Below are 16,025 nucleotides of genomic sequence, written 5' to 3' on the forward strand. Positions count from 1 at the left end.
TGTAAAAATTTTGTTAAAACCTCTTTTTGGGTCGTGGATTAATTTTTTTTTTTTTTTTTTTAACGAAGAACACTGAGGCTTAAGAATAAATATAGAACCTAAGCCCCCATCTCTGCCTCACAGCTCAGGGATAGACATAAGAACCAGTGTGAACTGATGAGAGCAAACTCACAAAGGCTTGTCGTTCCTCTTTGATACTGTTCCCAAAGCAGCCGGAACATGCTTTTTTTCTCATTTAAATATGATTACGTGAGACATCTTAAAGCAATTTGGGGAGGCTGTGAGATTCATGAGAAGCATTTTCTATGATTATCTGAGAATGTATCTTGTTTTTATAGTTTATGAATTCTTTCAAAACATAGGTAGCTCTACAGAACGTGGTAAAGGGGATTAAAAGAAATAAAACACCAAAATGCGTTTTCAAAGGAAGAAAGACAGCCTTCTTCACAACTGTTTTATTTTCTGTACTTAACTAAACGATCAGGATGTGAAATGCACAGGACAGGGTCACTCAGGGAGAAGTAGACAGAGTACTTAGAATCTTGCAAAGCAACAGACCAAATACCATCATTTTGCTAAATTCACAGTCATTGCTATAACTCAAGTAATAGTTTTCTCAAAATTAATGAGACAATTTTAATTAAATATATACGTCCTCATATTTGTTGGCAAACAAGTGAGTCCTTACCAAGTTGTTCATATTACTCACAAAGGTGTGTGTGTGTGTGTGTGTGTGTGTGTGTGTAAATTATGAAAAATAAAGTGTCCTGTAATAACCCACTATAATGTAGTAAAAGTATCATATAGGATGTATTACTATTAATAGTCTCTATAAGGACAATTACCTTCATATAAAGTTGGGGAAAATATATTAGCATGTTAACCATAATTTAAAATTAGCCTTTCCCCAGTTTTCACTATGATTCACCATATTCTAAGAAAATTAGATAACAGGGTTTCTTATAAACGGTTTTAACTTTCTTTGAGGCGCTTGGGATCAAACTCAAGGACTGAGGCAATTCTACCACTGAACCTATATCCTCAGTCTACCTTTCATGAGCATTTTTGTTTAGCATATAACCAGAGTAGCAGCACTGATAATTCAACACATTTTTAAATTTGAAGAATTTTCAAGGAAGTTAAAAATATTGCAACAACCAATTTCATTTCATCAACTTTTGGTCAAAATGAAAAAATAAAACCTGTCTACTGTAATTTAGTTTATCTTCTACAGTACTGAGTATCTGATTTACTGAATATCTGGAAAAGCAGTGGCTTTGAAGCATGATCAGTGATACTTTAATTCAACACAGGCACAAGAAATGGATTTCTGTGCTGTGTGGTTTATGGTTCAGGAATTTAACTGAACTAAGTAGTCTAAGAATATGTGAAAAGTACTACTGTATTGGGCTGTTGACTATGTTTGCTTCTGACTTTTCTCGAAGCTATTTTTCATTTTATCCAAGAGAGCTTTTCATTGTACTAACGTTTATCACAAAATTCATATATATAACCAGGAAACACTGAAGCAACCAAATACTCTACTCCTGTTTATTGAACAAGTTTGACTTTTGTTTTGTTATTATTGCTAATTTATTTAGGCATTCATTTATTTTGGAGACAAAGGCTCACATCCTAGCCCAGGCTGAACTCACAATGTTGACTTCTAAATCATGATCTTCCAGTCTCAATCTCTCAAGTGCTGAGATGACAGGTGTGAACCACATCATCAAGCTATTTTCCTTTTCTTTTTGTGTGTGTGTGTGTGTGTGTGTGTGTGTGTACGTGCATGCACGTGTGTACATGTGTGTATGTGTTTAAGTCTAACTAATTCAGCAAAGCAGAAAACTATTAACTTTTTAAAATATAAAACATTTGCTAAAAAAATGTTTGGGACCATGGAAAATATTATTGAAGGTAATATTAATTGCCTTAAGAAGGAAGATCCCATGTTTTTCTTTTCCATTAGACTCCCTAACTTCCAGTACGATTCTCTGAATGAGATACATTGGGTGATCTGGCCAATTCTATGATAGTTCATTACTTTATCTGCATAAACATAGTGTTACTTTGTAAGGGCCATGTGTTGACTGCTTATAATCTCATTTATTCCAGGTCTCTGAAATTTGATAGGTATTTTGAAAGGCAGAATTACAATTCCAATATTTCTTTATTGGAAAAGTTACAAGAATTATGTTCTTTATGTGGATTGGTACACTAATGTACCAAGAAGAATTTATTCATAGGCCATCAGTCTTTGCATCTACCCTATTGTCCTTGAGCCCTGCCCCACGTTGTAAGTATATCCTAGTACAATGTCCTCTCTTGCATACTTATTAAGGAGAAGACATGTGCTCAAGTTGTTCTCTTTTCAGTGATCATTTCACGAGTCTCACTAAGCACAGATCTCCACATCAAGTCAATTTATCTAAAAGCTTATGTTAGATGCAATCCCGCCACTCAGTAAGTTCTTACATCCTCTTTCTACCATCCACTTGCATTCTGTGAGCTGAAAATGTTGTTTATCAATGCTAATTTTCAAGTTGAAAGTGCATTTTCAGTGGTCACAAGTAGGTGGTAAGAACAATCATGAACTTGTGGCTTCTCAGAGGACAACTACCTATAAAAATTTGGAAACAAATACAGATTTGAGAGGGGAAAAATGTAGAAAAAATGACTATTCCAGAGGGAGTTTTCTTTTTAATCCTCAACTTTTGTGAAGAAAAAGATGATTTTAGAATTAACAGGCATGAAATGACAAAAGAAATTTCACTTTTTGGTTTGCTTTTAATGAAATGATAGGTGGAATTGAACTTGCATAGATGAATTGAGTCTGCACAAGAGGAAGTCCACTTACTGTTTTTAGTTCCATCAAATCAGAAGTCACGAGTGTGACAATCCTACAGTGTTGGTTCTGGTAATGAGCAGTCCTTAGGTCTAAAAAGTAGATGAGATTTTGGAAAATCAATAGACTTACAGTCCAAGGCCCTTACAGAATTCACTCCTTTACACGGATATCTTGATTTCTGCAGAACTCCTCAGGACATAGTGTCTTCTTTGAGGTTGTCTCCAGCAATAGTTGGCTGCTTTTATTAAAAACATTACTTTTAAAATCCCTGTGGTATTTTTCATTTTTCACATAATGATCAGTTTATACTAACATAAAAAAATGCTTCTTTATAAAATGTCTATGGATTACTTTCAAAAATCTGACATCAAAATCATATTACTTTAACCTAACTAGTTTCATCTATTTAAAGATCTCTGTAAACTATTGTAATTTTTAAATCAAAGGCAATGAAAAGAACATAATGTACTGAGAACATAATTGGAGAACATTTTAAGGACAGAATCTAAACTCTGCCTACTACTAGATTTATCCATGTGTCTGATCACTACAGTACTTCACAGGCTACACTTCATATATTTTTGTAATGAACATTTTCCTTTTTCTTTTAGTTTAAATATATCTGAACACAAAAAAAATTCTTAAATGACCCAAAATTTGTATGTATGCAAAATATTTAGATTTTATCTTTGTTTTTAAAAGGCGATTATTAAATTTAGTGTATTTAGTACAATTAGCATCACATCACTAATTGATTGAATACTTTGGGGCAGGAAAACTCATTGTTTTTCTGAGTTTTTCTCTAAGTGAGAAATTCCAAGACCCATGACATTAAGACATCAAGGAGATTGCTCAAAGCACCATTTTAATTATCTAAGCCTTTAAAAATTATAATTGCTCTATTTAGTTTTTCTCATCATGAAAACAATGTCTTATATGTGCTGAAAGGAACCTCATACATAGAATGGGCAGAAACATTTGCTTTGAAAAAAATCGTTTTATTGAATTTGTGTGTATTTCACTAAATGCATCTTGATCATATTTAGACTTCCTCCTCTACCTGCACCCTCCCCCATATGCTCTTGTCAGATTTCATGCATTTTGTCATAAGGTCTATTGAGTCAAATTTGTGTCCCCAAATGTCTCCTGGTGTGAGTTCATCCACTGGAGCCTGGTCAAACTACCTAGTGTCATTCCCATACATAAAAAACACAGAATTTTCCTCACTCAGCAGCAATCAGTTGCCAAGAGTTCCTTTGTTAATACTGGGGAGTCTCATTTCCCCACTTCTCTGCTGGATTTTTGTCTGGTTTGAGTTTGCATGATCATTGTGCATGCTGTTACCATTGCTGTCCCTGGCCACCAGGAAAATTTTGTTTCTTGTGGTCGTCCACTACCACCACCTCTGGCTTTACAGTCTTTCCATCGCCTCTTCCACAATGTTCCCCGAGTCCTGGGTGGCAGACTGATAATGTAAAAATGATATTGCATATTTTTAAGTTTTCCTAATTTCAAATCTCACATTTCTTTCCTTTCCATAGCATTCACGTATTTCAGATCTGTCTTTAGAATGGAGTAGAGCAACAAAGGTGGGACAAACTTTCTCATGGGGTTCAAGTATTTAACACCAGTGAAGGAACTCTCCATGAAAAGTGATTCAACTACCAAATATTATTGATAGATCCAAACTGATTTTCTAATTTTTCATCAGGCCTCATAACTCAAAAAGCAATGAAATTTAAGAAGATTCATTCTTTTCTTCATTCCCTCATTTCTTCATGTAATATACTAGTAAATTGTCGTGTGCTATTTGTGCTTCCTGAGACACTGAGGATAAGTGAGAACTCCCTCCCTGCCTCCCAAGCTCAGACTTGAGTATATTTATTTCACGTGTCTTTCAAAATTCCCTATCTTGGGTGGTATTGACCCCTGGTCTTTAACAAGGACAAAAGAGAACAGAAAATGGCTAATGATATTAAAAACATGAATATTTGGGTACATACACCTGAATCAATAGTACTCAGCATGTATGGCAAAGTACAAAGAGTTTGGTGGGGGGTTGGCGGGCGCATGGGTTGGGGAGGGTAGTCTGGATTTAAGCAGGAAATGTATGAAATTTAAAAATCTCAATAAAAATAATAAAAATATTGGAAACATTGCATTCTTGAAAATACATAGAAAATAAATAATTTCCAACAGAGGTAATTGTTGTTTAACCCATAGTATAAAAATTCATATCTTTGGAATCAGAAGGTGGAAGATCACGCATGGACAGAAAGCTTTAACCTGGAACTCTTAGCTGAGAACTCCCTCAGACTTCCCTTAACAGGCAGGGCTTCTTAAGTCATTTCTCTTGGATGTTGCAGTCACCTGATTTTGTGATGTTACAGTTGGTTTCTCTCCCAATTTGACTGCTCAAGTTGTTTCTGCTGAGCTTGTGAGCAACCAGTTCTTTAATGTTTTGCCATCTGCTACTCACTATTTTTTTTCTTTTCCTTTCCCATGCTACATGCTTAATAAACTTACTAATTTGAAGCTAAAAGCATGGCTGTTGTGACTTATTCTCATTATGGAACAGTTCATAAGGCAAATACTTAATGGGAATTTTCAGTGACTCCTGTTCAATATTTACAATGTGACCAATTTCAGGTGTTGTGATAGACCCATGGGTATTTGGCAGAGAGTAACAGATACGCACTTGCTTCTAAATTGCTTATACAATCTTCCCCCAGGATCTAGAGATTGGTTCTAGGACTGCTACATGTTCAATGCCCTTATACAAAATAATACAGTGTTTTCACGTAGTTCATGTTCATCCTTCCATATATTTTAAACTAGATTAAGCTAGATTATATTGTAAAATCTAATTTACTATAAATTTTAGGTAAAATTGTTACTGTAATGAATTATTTATAATTACAAGGAAAAAAGTCTGTGTGTTTGGTACAAAGGCAGTGTGATGGCTAATCTTGGTTGTCAACTTGATGCATATAGGAAAAGGGAACCTCAATTGAGGAAAATCCTCTATCAGACTGTTCAGTGGGCATGTCTGTAAGACATTTTCTTGATTGCTAATAGATGTATGAGGGCGCAGCCAATTGCAGCATTAATAACCCTAGGCAGTAGTGTCTGAGCTTTATAAGAAAGGCAGCTGAGCAATCAAGAGAGCAAGCCAGTAAGCAGTGTTCCTCTGCGGATTCTGCTTCAAGCTCCTGCCTGGAGTTCTTCCTTGACTTCCCTTGATGATGGACTGTAACCTGTCAGTCAAATAAACCCTTTCTTCCACCAAGCTGTATTTGGTTAGTGTTTCATCATAGTAAAGGAGAAGCAAACTGGACATTCATTTTTTCCAAATTCTTTTGATCCTCAGTTAATAAAATCAGTGATGCAAAACTCACAAAAAGTTAACTGTATGCCTGAATCCAGGAAGACGTGTTAAGCCACAAATATTCAAAGCAGCACCAATCACAAGGATATACAAAGGAGGTCTGGAGTAATTAATAAAAAGGAGACAGAAGCAATATTGTAGCACTCAATGGAAATTTATCAAATAAAACATAAAGATGAATAGTAAGGGAACTGCTCAAAAGGATTGAAATTGTCACGGACACTGAAAGTACACATCCGTATTAAGTAGATGTTGTTCACCTTCATTGCTTCAAGGCAAGCTGATTTTTTAAGACCAAGTCTAATATTAAGCATTTTGTCTTGTCCATGAAGAATGCTAACTCTAGATATTTCTCAAGAGTATCCAATAACTGTTTCATATTTATAAAAACTGAAATCTCCCAGATTGTCCAAATTATCACTCTCTTCATTTATTTATGAAAAATTTGGTTACCTGTCTTGTAGGAGATAGAAGCCAGACGCAGGAGTAAAGATATGAGTAAATTACAGTTAACGTCTTTTGTTGTGTGACAGTGAGAAGAATGAGATGGGGAGGGGGTCATGATGGTGAGGAAGAATGTGAGGCATGTTAGTGAGGGAAATGTGAGTGTACAAAAAGTGTGTGCTATAGTGGATGCTATTACAGAATGGTGAACAATGCTCTGGGGACAGATTTTGAAACAAAGATTTGGTTCATCACTCAGGTGTTAAGGGAATTATAAAAGGAGAAAAGTGATTATTAGGAAAGTAAATAATTCGCCAGTATTTTACAACATTTGCTGTCTCTGGATTCTGGAGGGATTTTTTGTTCTCTTTTTTACGTTATGTTCACTTGTTCTCATTCAATCAGGATTACATTTTATTTTATGTTTTAGATAATTTGAATTCTGTTTGTAAAATTAAAACATAACATTACTTAAAACCTTTACAGAATATTCATAGTTTTAGCAATAGCTGGAGTGGGACCCTGCTCCTGAGTAAATGTTAGTTTAGGCTGTTTATAGGATGCTATTGCTGAATCAACATTATATGCAGAAATAACACATAAATAAGGAGAAGAACAGAGAGGAGATGAAGAGAAGGGAGATTGTCTACACTAATGTTATGTAAAGGGATAGTTGATTGAAACAAATTACTTAAATTTCTAAGTGCAGCAGCAATATAATTGTGTGATTAATATCATCTTGTATTTTTCTATAAATTAGAAACTGAAATTGGCTTCTGTAATGTTTCTCTCTTTTGTTTATGCAGGGCAAGTTTCTATATTAGACATTTAAGATATGGATAAATTTTAAATATATCAATACTATTTTATTAAACTAACATACTTTTTACTTTTCAGATCTTTTGTTTTCTCTAGAAAATTTATAGGGACAGTGTAACTGAAATCTTACCACAAACTAGATCGTTTATATCTCATCTCTTTAACTACCATTCTTTCTAACCATCAGTGCCTCACTCTATCCATCTAAAAATCTGTTTTCTGTCATTGTTCTTTCTCTATATCAGTCTCTCTGTCTCTCTAATGCGTCTGTGTTTTTGAGACATAATTTGCTTTTTTAGGTAATTTACTGAGGAGGACAAATAAAAGCATTATTTGTTTGAATGATAAGACCCGAAAATGGAGGGAACATTCAGAACTATACTGAGGCAGAAAGTCTGGAAAATGACTAGGTTTGCTCACAGCCAGACTAAATGTCCTTCATAAATTAGACCCTTGGACATAAAAGGTCAATGACAGCAAAGCCCAAATTCCCTGAAGTCTTAGCTTATGACAGGCACTCTGACAACATCTTCATCTGCACTGTAGAAACAGAGTTCCTCATTTTATATCCATACAAAACACAGAGTGGTGAAGTGTCTTGTTGAAAGTCAGAGAATATGAAGGAATAGGGATTCAAATTCAAGCAGCCTGATTCTAGGGGTATTGCAACATGCTGATTTTGTAGGACTCAGACTCTCTTGGGTTTGCAAAATTCTCAGGTTTGGATTAAATAAATAAGTAAATAAATGCATTTTTTTCTGTTTAACACAGCTTTTTATCACTGAGCGCATATCAGAGGTAAAATTTTGAATTTGTGTGGTTTATCTAACATGTGCAAGTAAATGTGGATTAACTTCAGGTCAAAATTGTGAACAACAATAAAATACCTCATCTATGGAATGTTTTGAATAGGCTAGAGATTTCAATTGAAATATTTAAAACACCATGTCTCATGAACACAGAGAAATTTATTGATCATGCAAGGACCTACTCACTTAGATATCAGCTTTACTGAAGACAGCATGCTTGCATTGATGAAGTGGATTAGTACAACAAGATCACTAATGTGATTGCCAAGATACATTAGCCTTTAATGGCCAGACACTAAAATAAAGTAAAATAAAAAGACATAATTGCAATTTTATATATTATAAAACCCCTTGCTATCTGCACCACCCCCATTGTCCCCTGATCAGTTTAATGAATTCTGATTTTTGTCCATGAATGTCCTTCAGTGTGGGTCCATTCACTGGTTCCACCAAAAGTCCCTTCCCTGTTTGTCCCCCTCCCAGAAAACATCGATTGCAAAAGTTCTTTAGGTTGGGTTGAGATTTCTTACTCATGATCCCATGTTTAAATATTTAAAAAAAAAATCATAAGGTTGGGGTAAGTTGTGCTGAGGGGATATAGAGAGAGTTGGAGGGGGAAAATGGGGTTAGATATGATCACATTTCCTTGTATACATTATGAATTCTCAAAAATAAAAAAATTAAAAAAGATATAGTCAAATGATTTTTCAAAGATTTGATTGTTTTTCCTTTATGGCTTTTACCAATGACATTTCTTGCTTCAGGGCATTTTTATTCACAATTAGCATATTTAAATGGATACTTCAGCAAAATTTTAAATTGCTGTAGGCTGTAGATCACTGGAACTCTTAGGAATTGCCGAAGTTAAAAATATTGAATCCAAGAAAGGCAAGGTTTTTGGGTAATTTTCATTAGAACACTACAATTGTTAAAATCAGACTATTAGTGTAAGGCCTAAGAAAATATTAGTATATCATCTTTCTTAGCAGTTAAAACATGGATACAATTATGTGTTATTCATTCAAACTGCTGTGCATCCATTGTTGATCTACTAGAATATATAAATTTTTATCGCAAACATTTGAGAACATGTTTTGAGTAAATCTGGTTATAAGCAATGTTTATGATTTATGCTACAGTAAAATAAAGACAATATTTTAATGACCCACAAAATGAAAGCATATTTTAATTCGGTAAATATACTTTTGTATAGCTCTTATAAGACAGACAGGGAAACAGAGGCTTTCAGGCCACTGGAAACTTGCAAATGTGGACTTTCAGGAACTCACTCATAAACTCAACCAGAAAAGGGCCTAGAGTAGAGTAAGGGAAATGGAGGCAGAGAAATCTTAGCCTGGAAACTATTGGAGACAGATTACTATTGTGTGAGGGTGAGTAGACTGACTGTGTTTAGATGATCTTTAGATAGACTGACTAGACTCCACTGATGAATTTACACCAAGTGACATCTGAGTACAAATCCATGACCAGATGGTACTTAAAACGTACAGCCCAATTCATGAAGTCCCATGCCAGATGGGGTGGGTGGGATCTAAATTTAAGAGCTGTTACATATGAAATGTACAAAACCTCAATAATTAAAAAAAAAAAAACAGATTGTTTCTTAAAACCTAGTACCTATGGGTCTAGAAAGATGGTTCAGTGGTTAAGAGCACTGACTGCTCTTGCAGAAGACCTGGGTTCAATTCCCAACACCCACATGGCAGCTAGCAACCATCCAGGAACTCCAGCTCCAGGAGATCCGACGCCCTCTTTTGACCTCTGTGGGCATTGCACAACACAGGTGCACCTACCTACATACAAGCCATACACTCCAACATATATATTTTTTTTTTAAAAAACTAATACTTAATTTAAGGTTACAATTATTAAAATTTTGATGCTTTCTAGATTTATTCAGCAAAAATAAGCATTCTATGTCACCTCAAAGTCAGTTTTTAAAATATATTCTTGCTTATATTTTGTCATGTATATTCTCTGCCTTTAAATCACCTTTCAACATAGACATATAATTTGGACTTTCCTGTATTCTGTGGGTATGAAGTAGGGTGTAGGGTCTCTGTAAAATATACACTTTGAACGCTGTTGAGCTCATGGAACTGAAATATTGACATCTGCAGGTTTGTGCACATTCCTCAATGTCAGTGTACAAGATGCAAGTCTTCTCAGACAAAGGTCAAAATGATTTCTTAGCACCAAGTAAGAAAGCTACATGAAATTAGATGAAAGGTAGTGGATTTAGGCACCTTGTCCTATACAGCCTAGAAGACTAGGGCTTTTAAATCTAACTTTTTAACTTTACTTCCCCTTGTTGAATATTTTATTTCCTTTTGATCTTTTTATATTTATTCCCTCGTCAAGGAACTTCATCATCGAAGCTTATTTCCGCAGCTGTTTTCTAAAATGTGTGTCTGAATTGCATGTTTTCTTTTTCCTTCAAATTTTATTGCAGACAATCTCTGATTTTAATTAAATGTTGTTTCCAGTCTTATTTATAATTTTCCTTTCAAAGGAAGGAACTGTAATTATTGTGTCTATGTTAGGGGCTTCTTCCTGAATTGCAGCATTTAGATGTTGAAAAAAAATCAATGTATTGTATTTCTCTGGAAAGAAATACTTCTTGTGTTATACTTTGCTCATTCTAATATGAGGAAAATATAATTAAACTGATATTGCTGTGTTCAAAGAAAATGTAGATTATAATACTCTATCTCTTTTCACTTCATAATAGGCCAGGATATATTGAGTTATGCTTTTTTAAAAAAAATTCATAGTTTAGAATGAAAAGATATTCATAAACAATAATGTTGTTTAGAAATGAAGACCAAGAGATCTAATCTTAGCATCTTTCTTCTTTACTTAGTTGCTCAAAATTCTTCATAATATATTAGTAAGTTACCTAAGAAGCGGGGGAGGAAGGTTTTATTTTACCTCATAGTTTCATGTTGGGACAGTCATGGTGACTAGGGCTTGGGCTTTGGTGCATCTGCCCCTGTTGACCACATCAGAGCTATAGACAGGAAGTAGTACTGGACTATAAATTCAGGCATGCATCTATCAACGATCCATTACTTCCATCAATACTCCACCTCCTAAAGTTCTTCACCAGCTGAGGAGCAAGTGTCCAAACACAGGAGGCTGTGGGGACATTTTATATCCACACCACGGGAATAGGTTTCCAGTTTAGTTATTCTTGTCTCTACTTGATCTAATTGGAATGCTTTGACTAAATTATACAGGAAATACATCAATAATAGAAGTGGCTGGATATTTAGAGATAACATTTTTAGACATATCTTCTTCACATCTGCTTCTAGATTTACAGTTTTAAAGCACATACTATTTCTAGTAATATATTTGATTAGAAAGTATTCGATTGCTTAAAATCCTGTGTTAATTGCATCAGATGGGCTTTGAGGATCATTCCTATGTTTTCTGATTTCGTCTATATATCATCCTTCATGTTTTTCAAAGAAGCTTTATTTTTTTTTACTGTTTTTACTCTTTGATTTATTCTTCTGCACTGTTTGGTTTTGTGATTTGACCTTCAAAATGTGATTTTACTTTATTTGCTATATCTCTGATTATAGGTTTTTCTTCCTAAGTTCTTAGGACTTGAACACTTGTAATTCAATTCCATTATTCAAATTTTCAGTATTTCATAGTGAGTAACAAAAGGCTTGGCATGCCTCTTATTAATAGAAACACCCTGAAGAGATCTTGAAAAAATTCAAAATAATGTTCTTATGTGGTAATGTCTTGAAATAGGCATAAAGGTTAAAAACTACTGATGGGTGACAACACGAGAAAAATGGTAGCAAATATGTGAAATAATTCCATTATTCAAATTTTCAGTATTTCATAGTGAGTAACAAAAGGCTTGGCATGCCTCTTATTAATAGAAACACCCTGAAGAGATCTTGAAAAAATTCAAAATAATGTTCTTATGTGGTAATGTCTTGAAATAGGCATAAAGGTTAAAAACTACTGATGGGTGACAACACGAGAAAAATGGTAGCAAATATGTGAAATCTCAGTCTACATATTCCCATGTTCAGAAATATTACTGAGAATCCTCTAATTCAGCCTCATGACCCGGCATGCAATTTTATGCAAAATTTTCCTTACTGGTAAGTAACTAAATGTTTGCCCACCAAAATCCAGTCTCTATTTCTTTATGAAATCACAAAATTTTTGTCAAGATGCTTGTTTTCCAACTGAAAATTAGGTCATCCACGCTTTCTTTGAACATTCATAACACATACACACACACACACATACACACACACAGACACACACACACAAACACACACACCTCTTTGAACATTCATAACACATACACACACATACACACACACAGACACACACACACAAACACACACACTGTGCAATGAAGGACTATTAGCTTCTTCATATTTTGGAAAGAATATTTAAAGAGCTATTTAATTTTCCTAGTACCTATTTTCTGGAGGCAGAAAATAAAAGTGTTAACTGACTATAGATAGTTTGTAACAAGAATGGAAGTTGTTAAGATTAATGTAATACACAGAAGTTGTGGTTGTAGTCAATTGTGGAATTACTAAGTCAGGACAAGGCTGGTCTTGTTACAGAAGAAATAAACAAAACTATTGTGAAGTCCTTGCTTATTTTTTCTGTGACTTACAGGTAACCTTAGGAAGCTGCCATGCTTACAGCAGAAAAATGGAATTCTGACATTAGCTTGTTTGAGGTATGTTGCAAAGCTAGGCCTTGAACTTTTGGATTGTTTTTCTGTGTCTATGTAAGGATGTGGTTCACTGCAGTGGGCACTTGCTATACTATCTGATGTTTCAAAGGCATCCTTTAATTTCAACCCTCAGAATACTAAGTGCTGCCCTTCCCTTTTATTTTTCAGGCTCTTCTCTGAATCCTGCCATGACTCCTTTTCTATGTCCCCCAGCTGCACATGAACTAATACTTAATGCCTCTTTATCACACACTTCTCAGTTACCAAATCCTGTCTGGTTGACCTTCAAAATTTGTAATTGTCCCTCACTCTCCAGCCTGTATATTTTCATGTTGCTCTCTCCCAGGCTTCTGTATGGCTCCCAGCAGCAACATGCTGTGTACTGTGACTTTCACCCTCAGCACCACATGCTCAGAACATCTCATCTCTCTACAGAAATTATGCATGCACAGTGCACAAGACACTTTACTTTTACAAATCAGTGAACAAGTTTTCATCATCTCAGCAGCAGTGAAGATGCTTGCTATGATGTATGGGGTCCAGTCCAACTCCATATCCCTCAGGACAGATGTAGAGACTGACGATGTAGACCTCTGACCACCTTAAGATCCTTCAACATACATGCAAGTGCAGTAGTTCACTGAAATTACTTCTAGCAAGTATGGCTATGCGCCTGCTCAAATTCTTTCCCTTTATCCCTGTTCTCAGTTTAGCAATCATATTGTGTTAGAATAAAAATAATTTCCATTAGTGACTCAAAGTTACTGTCCCAGTCTTAAATATTGAATTTAATTATAAGGCTTTTATTTTATTGTCAATGTACAATTGTCTTGTTCTCATTTTCTTTTTCTTTTTTTTTTTTTTAGTATTCTTTTCAACACCACCATTGATTTACTTTTCATTTTTGTGTTTTCTTTTTTAGTCTCAGATCACTTAGAGTTATTTTAGCTGTTACACTTAAGATATAAGTTTTTTGTTTTTTTTTATTTGGTTTTTACATTAGTTGACCTTCTTTTATTCTTGCCTTCCTTTGTCTCTGACTTTCTCTCTCTCTCTTTCTTTCCCTTCTTCCACTCCTTCTTTCTTCTGTTCTTTTCCTTTTATTTCCATCTCATTTCTTTGCCTTCTTTATTTGACATTTGTATACTTTAAACAATCATAGCATTCAGGTCTGCAGTTTTCCTCAGTGTTTTAGTAAAATCAACTTTTAATTACATCATGTATAGTTAGAAATTTCAGAGATATTTGTTGTTTTAAGGTTTTGTTTTAAGGTTTAGGAGAAACAAATTTCCAATTACTATCTAATTTTTTGTTTTGGTCTTTTGTTTGAAAGGGTCTCCCTAGCCCCAGCCCACCTGGAATTCCCTATGTGGGATGCGGGTGACCTCAGTCGTATAGAAATCTGCCTGCCTCTGCCTCTTGAGGGCTGGGGTTAAAGACGCACACCACCATACCCAGCATCAGTTGCTTTATTTTAAATATTATTTTATTTACCATTTTATTAGTTCTTTCCTCATTGATATCCTAATAAACTTCAAAATTTGGTGTCTCCTTTGACCCAGTATATAAATTATTACATTTTAATACCAGAGTTTAACATATTCAGGTTTATTTAGTCACTGATTATTTCTTCGTTCTTAAATTTTATGATTTTAAGGAAATGTCTCAGTGTAAATAACTTTTACATTCCTTACATTGTTTTAATTATCTCTTCCACTTATAAGTGCAGATGAAATGCCACTTCTTCCGTTCCAAGGTGGATGTTCAGCACTGCAAGGATCATTTCCTTGAATTTTGATGCATGTTTTGTTTCTTTTCTCCCAATCCCCCATTGTTGTGAGGTGTAATGAATGTAACATACACAGAATTCCATGACTATTATGTAGATCAGCATTCTTGCTTCTAAATCACAGAACTGACAGGAGAAATCAGGGGACAGAATCTCCGAGAGTGCTAGGCAAGCCTGTGTCAATAGTGCAGCTCATGCAAGTGGGCTTTGCAGCCCTGGAACAATTGACTTAGTGCTGCTTCCGCTGCCTCCTTCAGAAAATAGTGCAACAGACCTTCACTGCTAAACTGCTGACTTCACTGTGCACGTGTGTGTGTGTGTGTGTGTGTGTGTGTGTGAAATTTGGCTATTTGTAAGAGGGGTGCCTATGGTGGAGGGGCTCAAATGTCATCAAATATTTTGTATGAAATTTGCAACAATGTCATAAAAATGCTTTTAAAAATGACCTGTCAGGTGCCAAGGATCTGAGTGTAAGCAAGTGTGACTAGTAATAATCAGATACATAGAAACTAGAGACACATGTGAAAACATCTAACTGTTAGTAGCATTAAAAATGATTTTTTCCTGTATGAAACAGTATATTTGAAAATGAAACGGAGATCTTTTTTAAAGATTAAAACCTCATTCAGTTTTGTGTCTTATAGGGTTTATACTAAGTTCAATATTATATAACTATATGAATTCAACTGTGAATCTAAAAATTTACAGCCAGTATTGAAAGAGATGCATCTTTGCTCTGGAGACTGTTATTGAGTATGTTAATGCTGTAGTGAAATGCTTCTTCTAATCATGTGATTATTAAATAAATAATTTAAAAAATAGGAAAAAATAAGTTAAAAAAAAAAGACCTGTCAAAAAAAACCAGCAATACTTTTGTTAATACCATGATATTCACGCAGCCAGGGTATACTTGTTTAAAATCAACAAATTCAAACCCAGAGTAGGTTCATAGTCCAATGAAGACAAAGAACTACTCTGAGTTGGAAGGTCAAATTTAATCTGTTTCTCATCAGAACAGCTAGAAAGACTGAAAATTTGGTAGCCTCAGTTACATGAGTCATTGCATCAAGTCTGACTTGGTAAGGGAAATCCTTAGGCTGACTCATTAACAGTTTCCAATCCTCTTGCCTTACACTCTGTTATTTACTACATTGAGAAAGCACTGGGTTAGATGAGTAATC

This window comes from Nannospalax galili, unplaced genomic scaffold, assembly GCF_000622305.1.
Source record: "Nannospalax galili isolate Female #2095 unplaced genomic scaffold, S.galili_v1.0 scaffold379, whole genome shotgun sequence".
Lineage (NCBI taxonomy): Eukaryota > Metazoa > Chordata > Mammalia > Rodentia > Spalacidae > Nannospalax > Nannospalax galili.